We start from the raw sequence: 22,531 nt of genomic DNA, 5'->3' as shown, positions 1-22,531 counted from the left end.
AACCAATACTTTTTGCTCTAGGGTAGGAATTACTCCAAATAGGTGTGGCAACTTTAATCCTTAATGCATGAAAAACAGCATTGTTGTTTTATCTTGGGTATATGCCTAGGGGAATTGCTTTAGGGGTGGTATGCTTCCTTATGTGGCAATGGGTCATTCTCTGGCAAGACATCAGAGCAGATTCCCGAATGAATGACCCGAATGAATGCAGCTAAATGTGCATTGGATAAGCTTGAAAGTGCTCTAGTTTAGGGGTTGCAGCTTCCATGAAAAACAGAGAACTACAGTAGGACATGATATCACATTGCACGACCATAAGTAAGCAGGATCAGGGTAAGACTAAATTCCAGTTCACAAGCATACATTTCAGTTTCTGACACTGTTATTGCTTTCTGCTTCTGTATCTCTGAAGATTCACCATGGATCTACTGCCATCTTATACCCAGACAGAGGAAAGAGATACCAAACAGAAAAACACAGGCACACATCTCCCCAGGGACTTCATATCATGCAAGTGAAATTAAGTAATTGGCGGTTTCAGACAAATAAATAGAGAAAGACCTTGAATGACCATGCCTCCACTTATTTTTTTTCACTTTCAAATTACCTCACCGTTGCTGGCTTTTTTGGATGGCACCCCGGAAAAAAAGTAGAGCCCATCATTACCGTCCAATTTGCTCTCTCTCTCTCTCCTTACACTGACAGATTGTCATATTTTGGCAGGGTTCCCAGCGGATAGAGGAGGCGAATGAAGGAGTGCAGATAAACGTCCATTACCATCCACATCGTCTCATTAGAGCGCATTTAGACCCAGGAGCTTCAGCCCCAAAGCTCCAGACGGGATTACTTCCCAACCTTGGTGCCCTCCCAGAGAGCCTCTCACCTGGACTAAAGCCCTGGCTATCCTGCCCTGTTACCCAGAAAAGTAACTCTCTCCTTACATTGTCATATTTCACATTTCATATAAACTGACCATTCCATACACAATGGCTTTACACAGTGTGTGTACTAGAAAAATCCCATAAATGTAGCAATATAATTTGATTAAGTACCGCAATAAACATGTTTGTTCATGCACAGCACAAAAGAGCCATGAGCAGTTTGAACCGTACCGTCATGAATCCGTCCAGGAGGCCTGAGTCCGCTTTGGGTGGGGCTTGAAGGCGTTCCATGGACCACTTCTCGATGATCGATGACACCTGAGAGTTTTCAGTGTTTAGGATCCGGAATCCCGTCAGGTTGACTCCGCTGTACCGATAAGGCTCCATATCCAAAGCAAAAAGATCCTAAAATAAAAAGAAATAGCCCGATTCATGCTTGATACTTAATTATTTTTATATAAAGGACAAGCCAACAGTTTGGACACCAACTCATTTCAGGGTTTTTCTTTATTTGAACTATTTTTTATATTATAGAATAAGTCAAAATATATTTTATTTTGAGATTCTACAAAGTAGCCACCCTTCGCCAGCTTTGCACACTCTTGGCATTCTCTCAACCAGCTTCACGAGGTAGTCACCTGGAATGCATTTCAATTAACAGGTGTGCCTTGTTAAAAGATAATGTGGAATTTCTTTCCTAATGCGTTTGAGCCAATCAGTTGTGTTGAGACAAGGTAGGGGTGGTATAAAGAAATAGCCCTATTTGGTAAAAGACCAAGTCCATATTATGGCAAGAACAGCTCAAATAAGCAAAAAGGAACAAAAATCCATCATTACATTAAAACACGCATGTCAGTCAATGCGGAAGATTTCAATAAATGTTAAAGTTTCTTCAAGTTCAGTCGCAAAAAAAACATCAAGCGCTATGATGAAACTGGCTCTCATGCAGTGGGGACCCGTCATTCAGAGCAGGTGGGGCAGAGCCACCCTTTGCCTTGATTACAACTTTGCACACTCTTGGCATTCTCTCAACCAGCTTCATGAGGAATGCAATATAAAAGTCTTGAAGGAGTTCCCATATATACTGTGCACTTGTGGGCTGCTTTTCCTTCACTCTGCGGTCCAACTCATCCCATCTCAATTGGGTTGAGGTCGGGTGATCGTGGAGGCCAGGTAATCTGATGCAGCACTCCATCTCTCTCCTTCTTGGTCAAATAGACTTTACACAGCCTAGAGGTGTGTTTTGGGTCATTGTCCTGTTGAAAAAGAAACGATAGTCCCAATAAGCTCAAACCAGATGGGATGGCGTGTCGCTGCAGAATGCTGTGGTAGCTATGCTGGTTAAGTGTGCCTTGAATTCTAAATAAATCACAGAAAGTGTCATCAGCAAAGCACGCCCACACCATCACACCTCCTCCTCCATGCTCCCTGATGGGAACCACACATGTGGAGATCATCCGTTCACCTACTCTGCGTCTCACAAAGACATGGCGGTTGGAACCAAAAATCAGAGGTCCTCAACTGGCAGCTTCATTAAATAGTACCTGCAAGTCACAACGTCAACACTGAAGGAGCGTCTCTGGGATGCTGGACTTCTAGGCAAAGTTCCTCTGTCCAGTGTCCATGTTCTTTTGCACATGTAAATCTTTTATTTTTATTGGCCAGTTTGAGATATGGCTTTTCCTTTGCAACTCATCCTTCATCCAGCATCTCGGAGTCGCCTCTTCACTGTTGACGTTGAGACTGGTGTTCTATTTCATAAAGCTGCCAATTGAGGACTTGTGTGGCGTCTGTTTCTCAAACTAGACACTAATGTACCTGTCCTCTTGCTCATTTGTGCACTAGAGCCAGTTTGTAAAGTGAGTAGTACACAGCGTTGTATGAGATCTTCAGTTTGTCAATTTCTCACATGGAATAGCCTTCATTTCTCAGAACAAGAATGGACTGACAAGTTTCAGAAGAAAGTAAATTTGTTTCCAGCCATTTTGAGCCTGTAGTCAAACACACAAATGCTAATGCTCCAGATACTCAACTAGTTTAAAGGACAGTTTAATTGCTTCTTTAAATCATTCATTGCAAAATGGTTTTCTAATGTCAATTAGCCTTTTAAAATGATAAACTTGGATTAGCTAACACAATGTGCCATTGGAACACAGGAGTGATGGGGGCTGATAATGGGCCTCTGTACACCTATGTAGATACTCCATTAAAAATCATCGGTTTCCAGCTACAATAGTCATTTACAATATTAACAATTGTACTGATCAATTGTTATTTAAATGGGCAAAAAAAGTGTTGCTTTTCTTTCAAAAAGAAGGATGTTTCTTTTCTTTCAAAAAGAAGGACGTTTCTATGTGGCACCATACTTTGAACAATGGTGTACATATTCAAACCACAAGCTGTGGATTAAAGGCAAAATCAACATCGAGCTAAAGGCTAGAGCTGCCACTTTCAAGGAACGGGACCCTAATCCGGACGCTTATTTGAAATCCTGCTATGCTCTCAGACAAACCATCAAACAAGCAAAGTGTCAATGCAGGATTAAGATTGAATCCTACGACACCGGCTCTGACATTGTGGGATGTGGCAGGGCTTGAAAACTATTAGACTAAAACTGGAAACCCAGATGTGAGCTGCCCAGTGATGTGAGCCTACCAGATGAGCTAAATGCCTTTTATGCATGCTTCGAGGCAAGCAACACTGAAGCATGCATGAGAGCACCAGTTGTTCTGGACGACTGTGTGATAACGCAAGACCTTTAATTAAACAGGTCAACATTCATAAAGTCACGGGGCCAGACAGATGACCAGGACGTGTTCTCAAAGCATGCGCTGAGAAACTGGCAAGTGTCTTCACTTTTCAACCTCTCCCTGACCGAGTCTGTAATACCTAAATGTTTCAAGCATACCACTGTAGCCCCTGTGCCCAAGGAAGCGAAGGTAACCTGCCTAAATGATCACTGCCCCATAGCACTCACGTCAGTAGCCATTAAGTGCTTTGAAAGGCTGGTTATGGCCTTCATCAACAGCATCCTCCCGGATACCCTAGACTCACTCCAATTTGCATACCGCCCCAACAGATCCACAGATGACGCAATCTCAATCGCACTGCACACTGCCCTTTCCCAACTGGACATATGCAACACATGTGAGAATGCTGTTCATTGACTACAGCGTTCAACACCATAGTGCTCACAAAGCTCATCACTAAGCTAAGGACCCCAGGTGGGGGTCCACGCTGCCACGCTGATCCTTAATACTGGGGTCCTTCGACCTCTACCTCAAGGTGAGGAAGCAAAGGAGCTGATCGTGGACTACAGGAAAATGTGGGCCGAACAGGCCCCCATTAACCTCTTGAAACTCCCCATCCCGGATCCGGGATTGTGACTAAGCCTCAGGCTCATTAGCATAACGCAACGTTAACGATTTCTGAAAATCGCAAATAAAAGTAAAATAATGCGTTTGCTCTCAAGCTTAGCCTTTTCTTAACAACACTGTCATCTCAGATTTTCAAAATATGCTTTTGAACCATAGAAATTGACTAATTTGTGTAAGAGTATGCAAAGCTAGCATAGCATTTTGTGTAGCATGTAGCACGCAACATTTTCACAAAAGCCAGATAACCAAATAAATAAAATCATTTACCTTTGAAGAGCTTCTGATGTTTTCAATGAGGAGACTCCCAGCCACATACCAAATGCGCAGTGTTTCCTGAAAGCGTCTGTGTGTAGGAGAAATCGTTCCGTTTTCTACATTGCGCCTGGCCGAAACGAACCGAAAATGCAGTCACCTACAACGTGAAACTTTTTCCGGATTAACTACATAATATCGACCGAAACATGGCAAACGTTGTTTGGAATCAATCCTCAAGGTGTTTTTTCACATATCTCTTCATTGACATGCAGTTCGTGGAAGCTTTCTTTCTCTCTGTGCCCCATGGAAAAATACTGGCAGGTGACTTTTGCGCACCAATTTCGGCGCAGGACACCGGGCGGACACGTGGTAAATGTGGTCTCTTATGGTCAATCTTCCAACGATCTGAAATACGTCACAATGCTGCAGACACCTTGGGGAAACGACAGAAAGGGCAGACTCATTCCTCTTGCGTTCACAGCCATATAAGGAGATCATGAAAGACAGAGCCTCAAAAATACTTGTCATTTCCTGGATGCCAAGTCATCTTGGTTTTGCCTGAAGCTCACGTTAAAGGGCACGCACAGAGAAGATATTTGTATTTCTGGACACGTCAGAGTGTTTTCTTTCGAACAGTAGCAATTATATGCATAGTCGAGCATCTTTTTGTGACAAAATATCTTGTTTAAAACGGGAACGTTTTTCTTCCAAAAATGAAATAGCGCCACCATAAGTGTAAGAGGTTAATGTCGACGGGACTGTAGTCCAGCGGGTCGAGAGTTTCAAGTTCTTTGGTGTCCACATCACCAGCGAACTGTCATGGTTCAAACACACCAAGACAGTCGTTAAGACAACACTTTTTCCCCCTCAGGAGACTAAAAAGACTAAAAAGATTTCACCTTGCACTAAAATAAATATATTATAAGGATGTGGTACTGGTGATTTTAAATACTTCTCCAATCGTTAAGATCTGATATTCTACACAGAGCAAGGTGACACGGTAGGCCAATGTCATAGGCCTAGCATCAACCAATGAAAGGATGAGAAATGTCGAGATAAATTCAAAATACATTTGGAGAGGACAGATGGGATTAACTACTATCAAAAAGCATGCTTCTGACGAAGAGCTACACAAGTTAGTAAACAGCTATATTAGACTAAAAGGTAATGATGTCATACTTGAGTCTCTCCATGCTCATTAGTTGCTCATTGAACATTATATGTGCAGGTACTTCACTCAATCCCATTTTAAATCTCCCTTCCTAACAGTTTTTCATTCGATGAGAACTTAGACCAACCAGCAAAGTTTACTTGGCCAAATATTCCCAGATTTTCACACGTGGTCTCTCGTTTCTGTATCACCAAATGTTGCACGAGGCAGAAGAGTAAACCTGGTGTGGATCAAGTAGCTCGTTCGGTGCAGCAGGAGCCGTGGTGGTGTACTGGCAGAGCGCCACTTCTCATGGTGCTCATTTAGTAAAGTAAGACCAAAGCTGAATCAATGAAAGATCTTAAAAGATCACATAATATTTAATTTGTATTCTACAATACATAACCAAATAGTATAACATTACTTGCTCTACCTAGTTTCTTATGAGACTTTAGGATGGTTAGCTGAATAGTCCCCAAAAAAACGAGGCAGAATGTGCCCCCAAAAAATGTACACAGGCTTCACTGTCCCGCAAAATAATTTACCGCATTTGGGTATTTTAAATGTGGTAACCCTATTTACGGTTTCTATGCCATTAGTTTTCCATGAGGACCAATTTATAATTTCTGAAAAGCTATCCAAGGAGTGTTCCATAAGGTTGTGTTTTTAGGGAGTGATATTGATTCTTGTAGAATATGTTTTATTTTCTTCCATATCCTTATAGCGTTCTTAACTATGTGATAAAATAATTTCAATGTTGAAAGATAATTAAATAATTCCACTCTGAAACCTTATAATTGTATGAAATTGATTAGAATCATAACATTATAATCTGATGTTGTGTGTAGTTTTAGTCATAATTAGGTTAGTGGACAAACAGACTGTCTGAGCAAGGCGTAAATTCGGTGCCGACCTGGCTAGGCCTCAGAGACTTGGGAGAGGACAGGAAGTACTTCAAGGTCTCCCTAATCTCAGGGGAATGGAACTGTCGGCTGGGTAGTGATACAGTGTGTGCTTAGGATACCTACTGTTTGTGTGTGAAGGTATGTGCGTAAGGAGCCAGTATAAAATGGATGGTTTTGTACAACGGACTAGGACGTCCTCGTGAATAAACACTTTGATTTTTGTAAGCTGGGACTTGTCTGCTTCATTCAACCAGAATCTTACAAACTCTGGGTTGCAGACTGAGTAGATTAATTGAAGTTTAACGAAATTCTCATAACACTATGAAGTTGTTAATGTTCTTAGCTTTATTCTTTGAAAATAGACATAAAATGATTCTGGGGATTATTATTATTACAATTCCAAGTCTGGAATGTTAAAACCACCCTCAGACTTAGAAAGATGGGGGCGGAGCTAGCATGTTGGAGTGAACGGCTGTGTGTGAGAGGCTCCTGCAACTTTTTTGCGAAATAGTCTAATTTAACCTACTTTGGAACTTTTTACAACAAACGTTTCTTTCTAATACAAGATTGTAACTCTTTATATGAAAATGCCGAGTAATAAGCGACCAAAGGACAATAAATTCACAGCTGAGGCCTACTCCCCACTAAACAACGAGACAGACATGGCGGGAGGCACCTGCAACAACGTGACACTTACAGATCTTACCCGGGCTTTGGGGGAGCTACATGTTGCTATAGCTGAGGATCTTAAGGCCACTATTGCTGAACTGGACACCAAAATTGAGAGCATCATTTGAACGGTCGCTTCGCATTGCCAGAGTATTGTGGACCTTGAGAAAGCTTCTGAATTCAACGCTGGTAGGATCGACGAGTTAGAGAAGCTATGCACGTCATTGCAGGATAGTGTGCAGAGGCTTTCTGTGAAGGTGGTGGACCTGGGGGGCCGATCCAGACATAATGACCTTCATGTTGTGGGTTTGGCAGAGGGGGTGGAGGCAGGCTCTCACCCCACCGACTTCTTTGCCAAGCTATTGAAGGATGCAAATGGGATCGGATGTTTTGGCTTCGGATCCCCAGCTGGACCGTGTCCCAGTGCCTGGACCTGGCCAATGTCCTCGCCCAGTAATCATCTGTTGTCACAGTTTCAAGACCAAGGATCTTATCCTGCGTGACGCTCAAATTTTTTAAAACTTTATTTTACCTGGCAAGTCAGTTAAGAACAAATTCTTATTTTCAATGACGGCCTAGGAACAGTGGGTTCACTGCCTGTTCAGTGGCAGAACGACAGATTTGTACCTTGTCAGCTCGGGGATTTGAACTTGCAACCTTTTGCTTGCTAGTCCAATGCTCTAACCACTAGGCTACCCTAGTGGTTAGAGGAGAAACCTGTCACATGAAGGACACCCATTCCGTGTCTATGAGGATTATGCGCCCAATGTGGCAAAGCGTCGCGCCGACCACAGAGATGTCATGACCAAACTCCAAACTCCATCTTCGCCCAGCCTTGCAAGACTAAGAATTACCCAGCCTTCCGGTGAGAAAATGTGGCTCTTCTCGGTTTTGGACGCAGAGAAGTTTATACGCCAATCCCCCCGTACAGGTTAGTGTGTCTTGTCATTGTGTGTTAGGGTCTGCTCATGGACTCTTACGGTCTCATTTTGGCAAAAAAACTAATCTTGTTGTTTTGGAAAAGGAGGGAAGCCCCCTCTACCAAATTATGGCTCAGTGAATTGGTCAACACTGTACACTTAGAAAGAATTACATATATTCTGAACAATAAATTATCAACATTTGATCAAATCTGGCAGCCTTTCCTCTCCTACTTGGATGAGTCGGCGCTGTGAATTTGTACTTATTAACGCACTCTCAATTGTAATTTTAATCTACCTTTGGGCAGCAAGTGCTGGCCCTGCCACCCGAGCAGTTGGGGGGGGGGGATAGGGGGGAGACATCTGCCCTGTTTCTTTCTAACTGTCCTTGTTTTGTATGACGTGTTTTGTATTATTTGTTCTGTACCCAGAACTCTGGGTCTTGTTGTTCCTGAATGCTCTTTTATGTTTAGATAAGAATTGTATACCTGTCTTGTATACCTATACACCATTCTCGTGTGTGTTCAATAAAAAAATATTTGAAACAGACTTAGGAAGATGTAAATCTTTCCTATTTATTTTATGAATTTCATTTGCCCATATATATTTGTTTATTTCTTAAACTAGGCAAGTCTGTAAAAGAAGACTTTGTTCTTAACTACGACGGACAAACCCAGACGACGCTGGGCAAATTGTGCGCCACCAGATGTGATACAGCCTGGATTTGAACTGTCGTGACACCTCGAGCACTGAGATGCACTGTTTTAGACAGTTGCCACACTCGGGAGACCGAATGAAGTCTTATGACCGAGTATACATTTTTAAAGAAGGTAGCAATGAGGGGGGCTGGAACTGATTGAGAATCTTGTGTCGTACTCGGCCCGGAAACAGAATGAATGATATCGGGCCGTTTACGTCTACAGAAGTAGATTGTCGGCATCTTAACAGAGTCACCCCATAAGCGGCACGATGTAAATTTAAATAAATGTATACAAAATTACCCGATATAGTCATTTTAAATCTAACTATTATACATTTTATGCATACAAATCATACCCATCCACAAACAAACATTTTGTGTCAGAGGAAACACCGTACTCCTGGTGACCGTGTCAGCGTGCATGTACCTGGCCCTCCACAGGAGTCGCTACAGTGCGATGGGACAAGGACATCCCGGCAGACCAAACCCTCCCCAACGCTGGGCCAATTGTACGTTGCCGCAGGGGTTTACCGGGTGTGGCCGGCACAGATCTCGAACCAGCATCTGTAGCGACGCAATTTGACTACAGTATCAAAATACAAAAATACTACACAAAACTCTTAAAGAATTGTATTTAAATGTGAATTGTATTTTTTGATCACAGAAACAATGACAAAATATGGATAAAATAAATAATTTATATAAAGCAGCCCGTGTAATCATCTGCCAGGGAGTAGCCCCAATTGGCCCGAGCCCCAAGTAATACATTTGGGCCAGATAACTCACACAGGAATCGGCCCGAGCTCAATCCCTGCATCCTAGCCATAAGTAATACCTCTGAAGGCGGCCCAGTCTCGGGCTACATGACGCCGGCCATGTCTGACTCTTAACCGAGTTCTGACTCTCAGCCAGAACCGGCCCAGATCCACTGTGATAGCTGGGTCTTCAGAGGGGTAATTGGTATTACCAAAAATAAATACAAAAACGTTGGGAGCCATTCTAAAGAAGTTTATTCTACCTGTAATATTCATGGAAAGATTATTCAATTTAATTAGATCTGCTTTCGTATTGTTGAGTAATGGACTAAAATTATTATAATACATGTTTTCATATTGTTCCCTTAAAGGGTATCTGTCGATCGTGAGTTAATCTTTTCTTTTTCATATTGCCATTATAATTAAAAACATTTCACGTAAATTGTTTGTCCTGAGATTTGAGTATTCTGAAAATATTTTGAGCAAAGTGGGCATTGAGTTTTCAAAATTGGTCTGGTATATCAAGAGATTGTCTGCAAATAAGTTTAGTTTATATTCATGTTTACCGAAACATGTTACATTTGGGTCTAATTCTTTCTTCAAACGGTTCAATTGCCAGTGTGAACAATAGGGGGGAGAAGGGACATCCCTATCTTATGGCCCTTTCTACAGCAATTTTGTCAGATAATGTACAGTATTATTCATGTATATTTTTGCTTTAGGACAGTTATACAATATTTGTATTACATTTATTATTTCAGTTGGAAAGATGAACTCTTCCAAAGTTTTGAATAGAAAAAGCCATTCAAGACGGTCTAAAGCTGTTTCGGCATTAACAACCATTATTGATTAATCTATATCTTGTTTTTTTTGCGTATTGTATTCACCTGAAACATGTTCTTGAATTTGTTTGTGTCTATTTTTAACAAAGCCGGTTTCATTGACATGCGTCATGTCTGTTAAGGCTTTTGCCATTCTATTGCTTATATGCTTTGTTATTATTTTATTGTCAAATTGTATTTAGGGTATGAGTCTATGATCAACAGGGGACTCTCCAGATGTTCTTAGTTTTAAAATAACTAAAAAAAAACTGTTTGATACATGCAGCTATGAAGTACTGAATTGAGTGACGTGTGTTGGCATTTGAGTAAATCGGGGGGCTACTTAGTCACAAAATGTTAAATAGAATAGTATGGAAAAGCCACCTATTCCTGGTGTTTCTCTCCATGCGAATGTTTTAAGAGTCTAATATTAGCAGCGAGAGGCAGTACATTAGGAAGTATTTTCAGGAGGCAATTCAGAGGCAGTGGCCTTGATCAAGCTGACATTTTCAAGGTTACCAGGCAGGGCCTTGGTGCGTTGCCATCTATCATGTTGGTAGGGAAAGGACATTGCAGTCGTCAAACGAGCCACATGTCTGGCTTATGACCAGGTAGATGTCTATAGGTTGTATAAGTGTACTGTGTGTGTGTATGTGCGTATACACATGCGCGTGTGTTAGGGAGCATAATAGACAATGTTTGCAGCACTCCTGTAAGGGCAACACTCTGGATAGCAGTTGTATTGCAGAATTGGCCAGAATACCGCCACTTTCTTGCCAAACTGGCCCATGTTCTCGGAACAGGCAGGAGCCCAGACTAACAAGTAACAGCATGCCTCTGAAACAGCCCTATAATCTCAGCTCTATTTACAGTTTTCCCATAACAGATATAAATTCCGCCTTTTTCTACCCTTGTCCTAACCTTAACCATAATGATCCAAATAGGACAACAGGCCCAGTTGTTGTCTGGGCCACACTGAACCGAAACGATAATAGCCTCATACTGTCTGAGCTATTATCTCAACTCTCAGTCTCTCGTTCTCCCTCTCCATCCAGGAAAGACAGGCTTTTCATCCAGTGAGAACAGCAGGACTCTTTGGTGGATCAAAGGAACTGTGGAGAACTTCAATCTCCGCCATGAGTCAGATTAGACGAACATATCAAGTGGGTTTAGTTTTCCCTGATAAAAACTTTTAGAGGTTTATGGACAACAAATTGGGGGTGGGTAGAGAATGACTAAACATTGTTTAAAGAGTCAACAAAATGCTATCGAAAAAAAAGAGTTGAGACTGATATTTTGACAGCTATTATCCTTTTCAACCCTTGGTCTTTAAAGGGTTTTGTCTAAATGTTTTTGACTTCAATAGCACTGCCACCAGGACCAAGTCTTTAGGTGTCAATATAAAGGGGATGATGTGACCTCTACGGTGTCCATATTAGGCCAGCATCTGCAACTTCCATGGATGCAGTCCTAATATGGACACAGTAGTTATCAGTAAGAAAAACTCAGTTTTAATAAGGTGTCGGTGAACATACCAGCGTGGTGAAGATGTAGTGGTAGTACTCAGTCATCATTCCCATGGCTAGAGCCTGTGGGAAAACCACAATACAGACTATGGTCAAAGTGCCTAAACAAATATATAGCATGTGTGAGTGCAGAGTAAATCATTTTTGTGGGGGACAACCTACCTTACACAATGTCGGTAGGAATGCTGTATATAATTAGCAAACTGAACACCCGACACAATACAATGTAATTTACTCTGCCTGAAGATGTGTTTTGGTAACGGATATGAGCACTTCTCATGAACAATGTGGCAGAGATTAATCATAATGTCTCAAACATGACTGTGTGCAGAGGCAGTGTTGCTAATTAAAACTGTATTTTGGCGTAGAGCATTCGTTATGGAAACACCGCAATGGAACTAATATTCTAAAAGGAGATAAAATGGGGAAAATTCGACATCCAAATGAGTCTGATTCAGATGAACAGGAAATTAATTATCTGTAGGTACTGGACCTGTATGAGGTATTCAAGGAAGGATCGTTCTGAAGCCAATTCATATACAGTGGGGCAAAAAAGTGTTTAGTCCGCCACCAATTGTGCAAGTTCTTCCACTTAAAAAAATGAGAGAGACCTGTAATTTTCATCATAGGTACACTTCAACTATGACAGACAAAATGAGAAGAAAAAAAATCCAGAAAATCACATTGTAGGATTTTTTATTAATTAATTTGGTGGAAAATAATTTTTGGGTCACCAACAAAAGTTTCTCAATACTCATATACCCTTAGTTGGCAATGACAGAGGTCAAACCTTTTCTGTAGGTCTTCACAAGGTTTTCACACACTGTTGCTGGTATGTTGGCCCATTCCTCCATGCAGATCTCCTCTAGAGCAGTGATGTTTTGGGGCTGTTGCTGTGCAACACAGACTTTCAACTCCCTCCAAAGATTTTCTATGGGGTTGAGATCTGGAGACTGGCTAGGCAACTCCAGGAACTTGAAATGCTTCTCACGAAGCCACTCCTTCATTGCCCGGGCGGTGTGTTTGGGATCATTGTCATGCTGAAAGACCCAGCCACGTTTCATCTTCAATGCCCTTGCTGATGGGGGGGGTTTTACTCAAAATCTCACGATACATGGCCCCATTCATTCTTTCCTTTACACGGATAAGTCGTCCTGGTCCCTTTGCAGAAAAACAGCCCCAAAGCATGATGTTTCCACCCCCATGCTTCACAGTAGGTATGGTGTTCTTTGGATGCAACTCAGCATTCTTTGTCCTCCAAACACGACGAGTTAAGTTTTTACCAAAAACGTATATTTTGGTTTCATTTGACTATATGACATTCTCCCAATCTTCTTCTGGATCATCCAAATGCTCTCTAGCAAACTTCAGAAGGGCCTGGACATGTACTGGCTTAAGCAGGAGGACACGTCTGGCACTGCAGGATTTGAGTCCCTGGCGGCATAGTGTTACTGATGGTAGGCTTTGTTACTTTGGTTCCAACTCTCTGCAGGTCATTCACTTGGTCCCCCCGTGTGGTTCTGGGATTTTTGCTCACCGTTCTTGTGATCATTTTGACCCCACGGGGTGAGATCTTGTATGAAGCCCCAGACCGAGGGAGATTATCAGTGGACTTGTATGTCTTCCATTTCCTAATAATTGCTCCCACAGTTGATTTCTTCAACCAAGCTGCTTACCTATTTCAGATTCAGTCTTCCCAGCCTGGTGCAGGTCTACAATTTTGTTTCTGGTGTCCGTTGACAGCTCTTTGGTCTTGACCATAGTGGAGTTTGGAGTGTGACTGTTTGAGGTTGTGGACAGGTGTCTTTTATACTGATAACAAGTTCAAACAGGTGCCATTAATACAGGTAATGAGTGGAGGACAGAGGAGCCTTTTAAAGAAGTTACAGGTCTGTGAGAGCCAGAAATCTTGCTTGTTTGTAGGTAACCAAATACTTATTTTCCACCATAATTTGCAAATAAATTCATTAAAAATCCTACAATGTGATTTTCTGGATTGTTTTTTCTATTTTTTTCTGTCATAGTTGAAGTGTACCTATGATGAAAATTACAGGTTTCTCATATTCTTAAGTTGGAGAACTTGCACAATTGGTGGCTGACTAAGTATTTTTTGCTCCAAAGTCCAACCCGTCTCTGGAATTTAAAATGGTTCACTGACCTGTTTCAGGATCCAGGCGGCCATTTCGTGGCTGCAGTCGAAGATCACGTGAAACTCCTTTGCTTTCTTCATCTCTTTCAGAAGTGGCTTGGCATCCTTGGTATCCGCCGGCAACTGTCGGATCTTCAAACGAGTGTTGTATCGGGAGGGTGCCTTGATCAGCTCTTGCAACCGAATAAGACCTGGAGACAAGAAATTTACATCTTATTTGAAACATAAGTATGACATTGAAATTAATATAAGTGTCATTGGTAAGGCATACAGTTCAGATACAAATCTTTTAAATAAAACAGGCCAAATATGGCTCTTCCATAGTTTATTTGATTGTCCCACATACACATAGGGCAGTATTCTGAATCTTCTGATCATTCAATGGTGTCAATGGAAGACTTCAGAATACCACCCATACAGTACTGAAGAACTGTCAGAGCACTGTACCAACTCAACACATACTCTTCTCATACACCAAAAAGCCCTTTACATCAGCAGAGTCCAGCTTCATCCAAGAAGCACCTTAAAATGTTAATTCGAACACTACTCTATTCTAGCGTGGAATTACTTAAATATATACTTAGCCAATTTTTTATTTCACCTTTATTTAACCAGGTAGGCAAGTTGAGAACAAGTTCTAATTTACAATTGTGTCCAGACCAAGATAAAGCAAAGCAGTTCGACAGGTACAACAACACACGTGGAATAAAACAAACAGTCAATAATACAGTAGAAAAATAAGTCTATATGAAATGTGAGCAGGTGCGATAAGGGTAGTAAAGGCAAAAAAGGCCATGGTGGCGAAGTAAATACAATACAGCAAGTAAAAAGGAAATTAAAAAATAAACACTGGAATGGTAGATTTGCAGTAGAAGAAAGGAGAAAATAAATAAATAAATAAATACAGTAGGGGGAGAGGTAGTTTGGGCTAAATTATAGATGGGCTATGTACAGGTGCAGTACTCTGAGCTGCTCTGACAGCTGGTGCTTAAAGCTAGTTAGGGGGATAAGTGTTTCCAGTTTCAGAGATTTTTGCAGTTCGTTCCAGTCATTGGCAGCAGAGAACTGGAAGGAGAGGCAGCGAAAGTAAGAATTGGTTTTGGGGGTGACCAGACAGATATACCTGCTGGAGTGGGTGCTGCTATGGTGACCAGCGAGGTGAGATAAGGGGGGACTTTACCTAGCAGGGTCTTGTAGATGACCTGGAGCCAGTGGGTTAGGCAACAAGTATGAAGCGAGGGCGTTTAAGATATCGTTTAGGACCTTGAGCATGGCTGAGGTGCACCCATGATCAACTCAAACCAAATTGCATAGCGGAGAAGGTATGGTGGGATTCGAAATGGTCGGTAATCTGTTTGTTGACTTGGCTTTCGAAGACCTTAGAGATGCAGGGTAGGACAGATATAGGTCTGTAACAGTTTGGGTCAAGTGTTTCCCCTCCCATTTGAAGAGGGGGATGACTGCAGCTGCTTTCCAATCTTTAGGTATCTCAGAGAGAGTTTGAACAGGCTAGTAATAGGGGTTGCAACAATTTCGGCAGATAATTTTAGAAAGAAAGGGTCCAGATTGTCTAGCCTGAGTGATTTGTAGGGGTCCAGATTTTGACGCCCTTTCAGAACATCAGCTGACTGGATTTGGGAGAAGGAGAAATGGGGAAGGCTTGGGGGTGCAGTGCTGTTGACCGGGATAGGGGTAACCAGGTGGAAAGCATGGCCAGCCGTAGAAAAATGCTTCTTGAAATTCTCAATTATAGTGGATTTATTAGTGGTTCAGTGTTTCCTATGCAGTGGGCAGCTGGGAGGAAGTGTTCTTATTCTCCATGGACTTTAGTGTCCCAGAACTTTGAGTTTGTGTTGCAGGAAGCAAATTTCTGCTTGAAAAAGCTAGCCTTGGCTTTTCTAACTGCCTGTTTGTATTGGTCACGAGCTTCCCTGAAAAGTTGCATATCAAGTGGGCTGTTCGGTGCTAATGCAGAACGCCATAGGATGTTTTTGTGTTGGTTAAGGGAAGTCAGGTCTGGAGAGAACCAGGGGCTATATCTGTTCCTGGTTCTACATTTCTTGAAAGGGGCATGCTTATTTAAGATGGTGAGGAATGCATTTAAAAAAATAACCAGGCATCCTCTACTGACAGGATAAGATCAATGTCCTTCCAGGATACCCCGGCCAGGTCGATTAGAAAGGCCTGCTCGCTGAGGTGCTTCAAGGAGCGTTTGACAGTGATGAGTGGAGGTCGTTTGACCGCTAACCCATTACGGATGCAGTCAATGAGGCATTGATCGCTGAGATCTTGGTAGAAAACAGCAGAGGTGTATTTAGAGGGCAAGTTGGTTAGGATGATATCTATGAGGGTGCCCGTGTTTACGGCTTTGGGTGGGGTGGTACCTGGTAGGTTCATTGATAATTTGTGTGCGATTGAGGGCATCAAGCTTAGATTGTAGGATGGCTGGGGTGTTAAGCATGTTCCAGTTTAGGTCGCCTAGCAGCACGAGCTCTGAAGATAGATTGGGGCAATCAGTTCACATATGGTGTCCAGAGCACAGCTGGGGACGGAGGGTGGCTATAGCAGGTGGCAACAGTGAGATACTTGTTTTTTGAGAGGTGGATTTTTAAAAGTAGTATTTCAAATTGTTTGCGTACAGACCTGGATAGTAGGACAGAACTCTGCAGGCTCTCTCTGCAGAAGATTGCAACACCGCCCCCTGTGGCCATTCTATCTTGTCTGAAAATGTTGTAGTTCGGAATGGAGATTTCAGAATTTTTGGTGGTCTTCCTAAGCCAGGATCCAGACACGGCTAGAACATTCGGGTTGGCAGAGTGTGCTAAAGCAGTGAATAAAACAAGCTTAGGGAGGCGGCTTCTAATGTTAACATACATGAAACCAAGGCTATTACGGTAACAGAAGTCATCAAATGAGAGCGCCTCAGGAATAGAAGTGGAGCTAGGCACTGCAGGGTCTGGATTCACCTCTATCACCAGAGGTACAGAGGAGGAGTATGATTAGGGTACAGCTAAAAGCTATGAGAATTGGTTGTTTAGAACGTCCGGAACAGAGAGTAAAAGGAAGTTTCTGGGGGCGATAAAATAGCTTCAAGGTATAATGTACAGACAAAGGTATGGTAGGATGTGAATACACTGGAGGTAAACCTAGGTATTGAGTGATGAAGAGAGATATTGTCTCTAGAAACATCATTGAAACCTGGTGATGTTATCGCATGTGTCGGTGGTGGAACTGAAAGGTTGGATAAGGTATAATGAGCAGGGCTAGAGGCTCTACAGTGAAATAAGCCAATAAACACTAACCAGAACAGCAATGGACAAGGCATATTGACATTAAGGAGAGGCATGCTTAGTCGAGTAATCATAAGGGTCCAGTTAGTAGTGAGGTTGGTTGGGGTAGCGGCGATTCAGACAGCTAGCCGGGCCATCGGTAGCAAGCTAGCATAGAACGGTGTTCTGTTTTTAGCCACTTGGTGCGTATCCATTAGTAGATTAGTGGGGTTCCGTGTGGTAGAGGGGATCAATCCAATTGGTAAAATGGATATAGTTATAGTGACCCAAGAAGAAAAAAAAAATGTCCGAAATTTGTTAGATAGAAGCCGATAAGACAACTAACGATTAGCGGGCCGCAGATGGCCGTTCAGGTAATTTCACAATGGAGGAGCCAGCAGGATAACTCCCAAGTGCAGATAACGTCAGCAGTCCAGTCGTGAAGGCCCGGTGGGGCTCCGCGTAGGCAGTAAAACAGGTCCGGATAGGTGACTGCAGCCCAGGAGTGGTTGATGGAACTCTTCAGCTGGCTAGCTCCGGAATAACTGATGTTTGCTCCGGGACCGACGTAAGCCAATGGTCACACGGATAGCAACTTGCTAGCTGCGAGATCCAGGTGTAAATGTTCTGAGCTTTCGGTTGAAATCCGGGGATTAGGAGGGAAAAATAGATCTGGTATATTCTGGTCTGAGTTGCGTTGTACAAAACTGGAGATAGCTTTTCGAGATAAAGGATAGCTGATGACCATCAACCGTGGTTAGCTGAATACTACCGTTAGCCAGCAAACTGGCTAGCTCCTGGTTAGCTCCTATTGTGGATTTCAGAAGCACCTTAAAAATGCTAATTCAAACACTACTCTATTCTAGCATGGAATGACAAATATATAGTGTCACTATATCAGCAGAGTCCAGCTTCATTGATGAGTCACATTAAAAATGCTAATTCAAACACTACTCCATTCTAGCGTGGAATGACAAATATATAGTGTCACTATATCAGCAGAGTCCAGCTTCATCGTAAAAACACCAATTAAAACACTACTCTATTCTAGTGTTGAATGACTTAAATATATACAGAGTCAATATATCAGCAGAGTCCAGCTTCATTGATGAGGCACATAAAAAATGCTAATTCAAACACTATTTTATTCTAGCGTGGAATGACTTAAATATCTTAGTGTTGTAAAGCAGCAGTCAATCCATTCTCACTTTCTCTCTCCCAAGGTTCTGTTCAGATGAGTTTCTGTTTGCCTTACTACTCCCCACTACATAGGCCCCATGTAACCTTACCACCGCCTCATACTGAGCAACAGTCCGCACCTTTCATTCTCCCACCTGCACTCAGCAAGAAACCTCTCAGAGAGACACTGATGGGACTACAATGAGTTTCTCCTCTCCACCGAGAACTTCTGAGCCTTGGAATGAAATAGGGCTGGATTGATGGTAGGAATTACTTGTCATGGGTCTAAAAATTGATGGGATTGGGAGGGAGTCTGGGAGAGAGAAGGGGTTTTGAAGATGCACTTTTGGACTGCTCAGACCTTTTTGTTGGGATGAAGTGCTGTGTGGGCAATTTAAAGGTCTTACTGTGAGCGGGGGCTGATTCTCCCTCTGGAGTTTCAATAGGGATTGCTGTGAAATAAGAATAAGGAATGTGTTCTTTCATGTTAGAAGTAAATACTACAGTGTTTTGTGAGTAAGGTAGGTATTTCCAAACTCCCTACTCCAGGGTCTCTCTCCCTTCTCTGTTTTGCTCCATACAGACACTTGGGAGGCGTTAAACGGAAAATGGTTCCGGGGGGAGCTCAGCATTTGGGACACACTGTCAGGGCCGATGTTTGTGGGGCTCTGAATAATGCCTTCCGACTTTCCCTCCCCGATCCTCAGAGGGCTGTGTGTAAATATTTAATTTTATCCCCTCTGATAGTTCTTTCCGCCAGACAGGCTCCAAATAGGGATAAACGTCCTGGAGCATGAAGCTGTGTGATTACAGATGATGTGTGTGCATGTGTGTGTGTGTGTGGTTGACATCACCCAGTCACTGTGAGGTGGTGTGTTAACCTAAGAAACGCTCACCCGAGGAGGAGACTATCATCAGGTTTACCTGGTTTCGAGTAACCTTACCTTTAAATAATGTCTAACACCTTCCCTAGAGCCCCTTTTAAGGGAATCAATGCAAGCTAGTGGACAGTGTTATGGAGAGGAGGTTGAGGATAAATGGATATATCCCAAATTGCACCTTATTCCCTTTAGAGTTGACTACTTTTGACCAGAGCCATATGGACCTTAGTCTGAAAGCAGTCCACTACATTGAGAATATTGTGCCATTAAGGACAAGTGGAACAATTGCAAATCAGATGACTCATTGCAGCGGATGGTGAGTTGGACCATTCACCGTGACCTTAGCCAATGTTAATACACTGTCACCATGCTACAGTGCCGGCTCTCGGCAAAGTGAAATGGATGTGACAAAAACATGGTCACCCTATCACAAACCATTCATTTCTAGGAACGCCGAAGAATAAATCCTGATGGTTAATCTATCCTCTTGGTCATACTAGATCTACCAGTTGATTATAAAAGGTAAGACTGAATCCCTAATCAACTTCTTGCCCCTATGCACTTGTGTAGATAGAACTAGATTGAATAGGTGTAGTAGCTTCATATTGCCCTCTGAAATGACAGTACGAGGTTAGGGGTCAATGTGTGATTCAGGGTAAGACACCTCATGACACCAACGTTGTAAAATGTGCCAAAAATACAGCACTTCAACTGAAGAAACCACCACAATGGGACATATTCGGCAATAGACTCACCATGCAACCCATGTATTTGTAACAAAGTATGTTCAAATAATTCCGTTCAATGAAGTGGACAACCTTGTCCTTCCAAGGGATCGTAAAATAAGAGACAGACATTGCATCTTCTTTCTCAAGTCGATGAGCACTCTCACTCTGGATGCAGTAGGCCTAGTTAAAATATAACAGTACGTAACGGTGTAAAATATTATTGTGCTTGTAAAAATACAAATCATGAGCCACTTCAAAGTCACAGCAGGCAATCTGGCAGACGGATACAGGAGTGGACGAGGACCCTCAAAGGACGAGTCTGTCTTTTATTCATGCTGTCAGCTGTCAGCTTTCACATTCACTCTGCACGGCATTAACCTGAGGAGACTCGGGGAGAGGGTGATTCTGGGCAATGTGTTTTTTCAGGGCTGCTCACTCATGTAGAGGGCTCCAGTTTTGACATGGACTACACCTGGAGGACTTTGAGGGGGCTAAAGATTTCATGGCCAGACACTCAATGCTAAACTCTTAGGGGAAAGAAATCAAACAGTTCTACTCTTCTGTACCTAAACACATTTTCGGGAGGAGCACATTTAAGCCGCAGAACCTCTGGATTTATGCAGGGTATAAGTGCCTTGCTCAAGTACATGACAATTAATCTCCTGCTTTTATTGCCCAGCCCAAGACTCAAACCGGCAACATTCAAGCTACTAACCTTTCGGCCACCTACCAGCCCGATAAAATAGTTTGAGTTTGAGTAGCAGTTGAAGTTTATACTCAAATCTTTTTTCGTCTTTCACCTTTTGATCATCATCATCAATCATCCAAGATATCTGTACCTGTGCTGTCGTCATAGACCACAGTGACCGTCCTCCATTTGAAGAAGTGGACCAGTTCCAGGATGGCCCGGCTGAGGGACTGGAAGTCCGGGTAGAGGCTGACGTAGTACGAGTCCCTGTTGTCCGACACCTGGTGCTTCCACTTGGTCTGGATGTGGGGCACCCCCAGGGCATTACAAATGGACTGGACTGCGTTAGCTGATGAGCTGTGGGAGGGGCCAAAGATGGCTGCCACCCCCAAGGACAGCTGGTCACAGGCTGGGGGGTAGGAGGCAGAGAGAGTTGTTTGTTAGATTTAGGTTGAAGCCTTCAGCTCCTCTCAGCTCTACTGTCCACACAATGCACCATGGGAATACTGATCAAGAAAGACCCTAGTCTATCCCTCATTAGATCAAGATGGATGGCATTGAATCAAGAGGAGTATCGGTCCCACTTTGCATCAAACCACATGGATACTAGTAGGCAGTATCCATGTTCAACTAGTTCAACTAGTAATTTAACTATATTTTGCAGTAGCTTGGTTCAATTCAATTATATTATATTTTTCTTAGGGGTAGTTTTAGTGTAGCTTAACTTGTTCCAGTGCAAGGTAGTCGGTAACTTTGTAAACTATATTTTCAGAGCAGCTTCCCCATTACTGCTGGTAGGAGTGTAACGGATTTCCTCCTCTTCGTCTGAGGAGGAGTAAGGATCGGACCAAAGCGCAGCGTGGTAAGTGTTCATGATGATTTTAATTAAAGAAACCACTGAATCAAAACAATACCGAGAATTCACAAAACAACTAACGACACCTGCCTCTGATTGAGAACCATACTAGGCCGAAAACAAAAACCAACGTAGAAAAACAAACATCGACTGCCCACCCCAACTCACGCCCTGACCATACTAAAACAAAGAATAAAATAACAGAACTATGGTCAGAACGTGTCAAGGAGTAAGTACATAGCATCTTGATTTACCTAACTAGACTATAAAGCTATAAAACTATAATATAAAGGTTCTCAGCCTGGACTTGATACGTTTTTTGTTGCCATTTGTCACACATTTATTACAACATTTCTAATCAAATACTATAACCATATTTCTTGTATATAACTTCACTGAGCACATCAGATGCAATCAGTTTGTAGGTAGCATTGGCAAAATATTTCTCAACAGCTAAACAGAGTCATTCTCAATAAATGTCTATTCCCACATTTCACGCCTGCAAAAAAAACAGTCACCCTTATTTTTTGTCACAATCTCCCACAAACAAATAAACAAACATAAATAACTACTCCCAGAAATACTCAGAATTAACTATTCTAATAACAGATTTAGCTGTCCTATTATCACAACCTGTATCATTTAGACCACCCTCTTGCAATTATTCATGACAACCTTGTTTCATGGTAGATGAATAATCATTCATTAATAAACAAGTGAGCCTTACTCAATCTATCATAATTCATGTGAAGTCTTCCAATCACAACTTTGATCCCTACCGCCATATGCTCCCACCACACCAGACTAAACTGTAACAGATCC

At 42.4% G+C, this 22,531-nt stretch overlaps 1 pseudogene; it reads right to left on the bottom strand.

Annotated features, from left to right (window-relative positions):
* The window catches only part of LOC135557366 (glutamate receptor ionotropic, kainate 2-like), a 192,369-nt pseudogene that overhangs the window by 121,257 nt on the left and 48,581 nt on the right, over positions 1–22,531 (bottom strand).

This window comes from Oncorhynchus masou, chromosome 16, assembly GCF_036934945.1.
Source record: "Oncorhynchus masou masou isolate Uvic2021 chromosome 16, UVic_Omas_1.1, whole genome shotgun sequence".
Lineage (NCBI taxonomy): Eukaryota > Metazoa > Chordata > Actinopteri > Salmoniformes > Salmonidae > Oncorhynchus > Oncorhynchus masou.
This window is presented reverse-complemented; position numbering and strand designations above follow the sequence as displayed.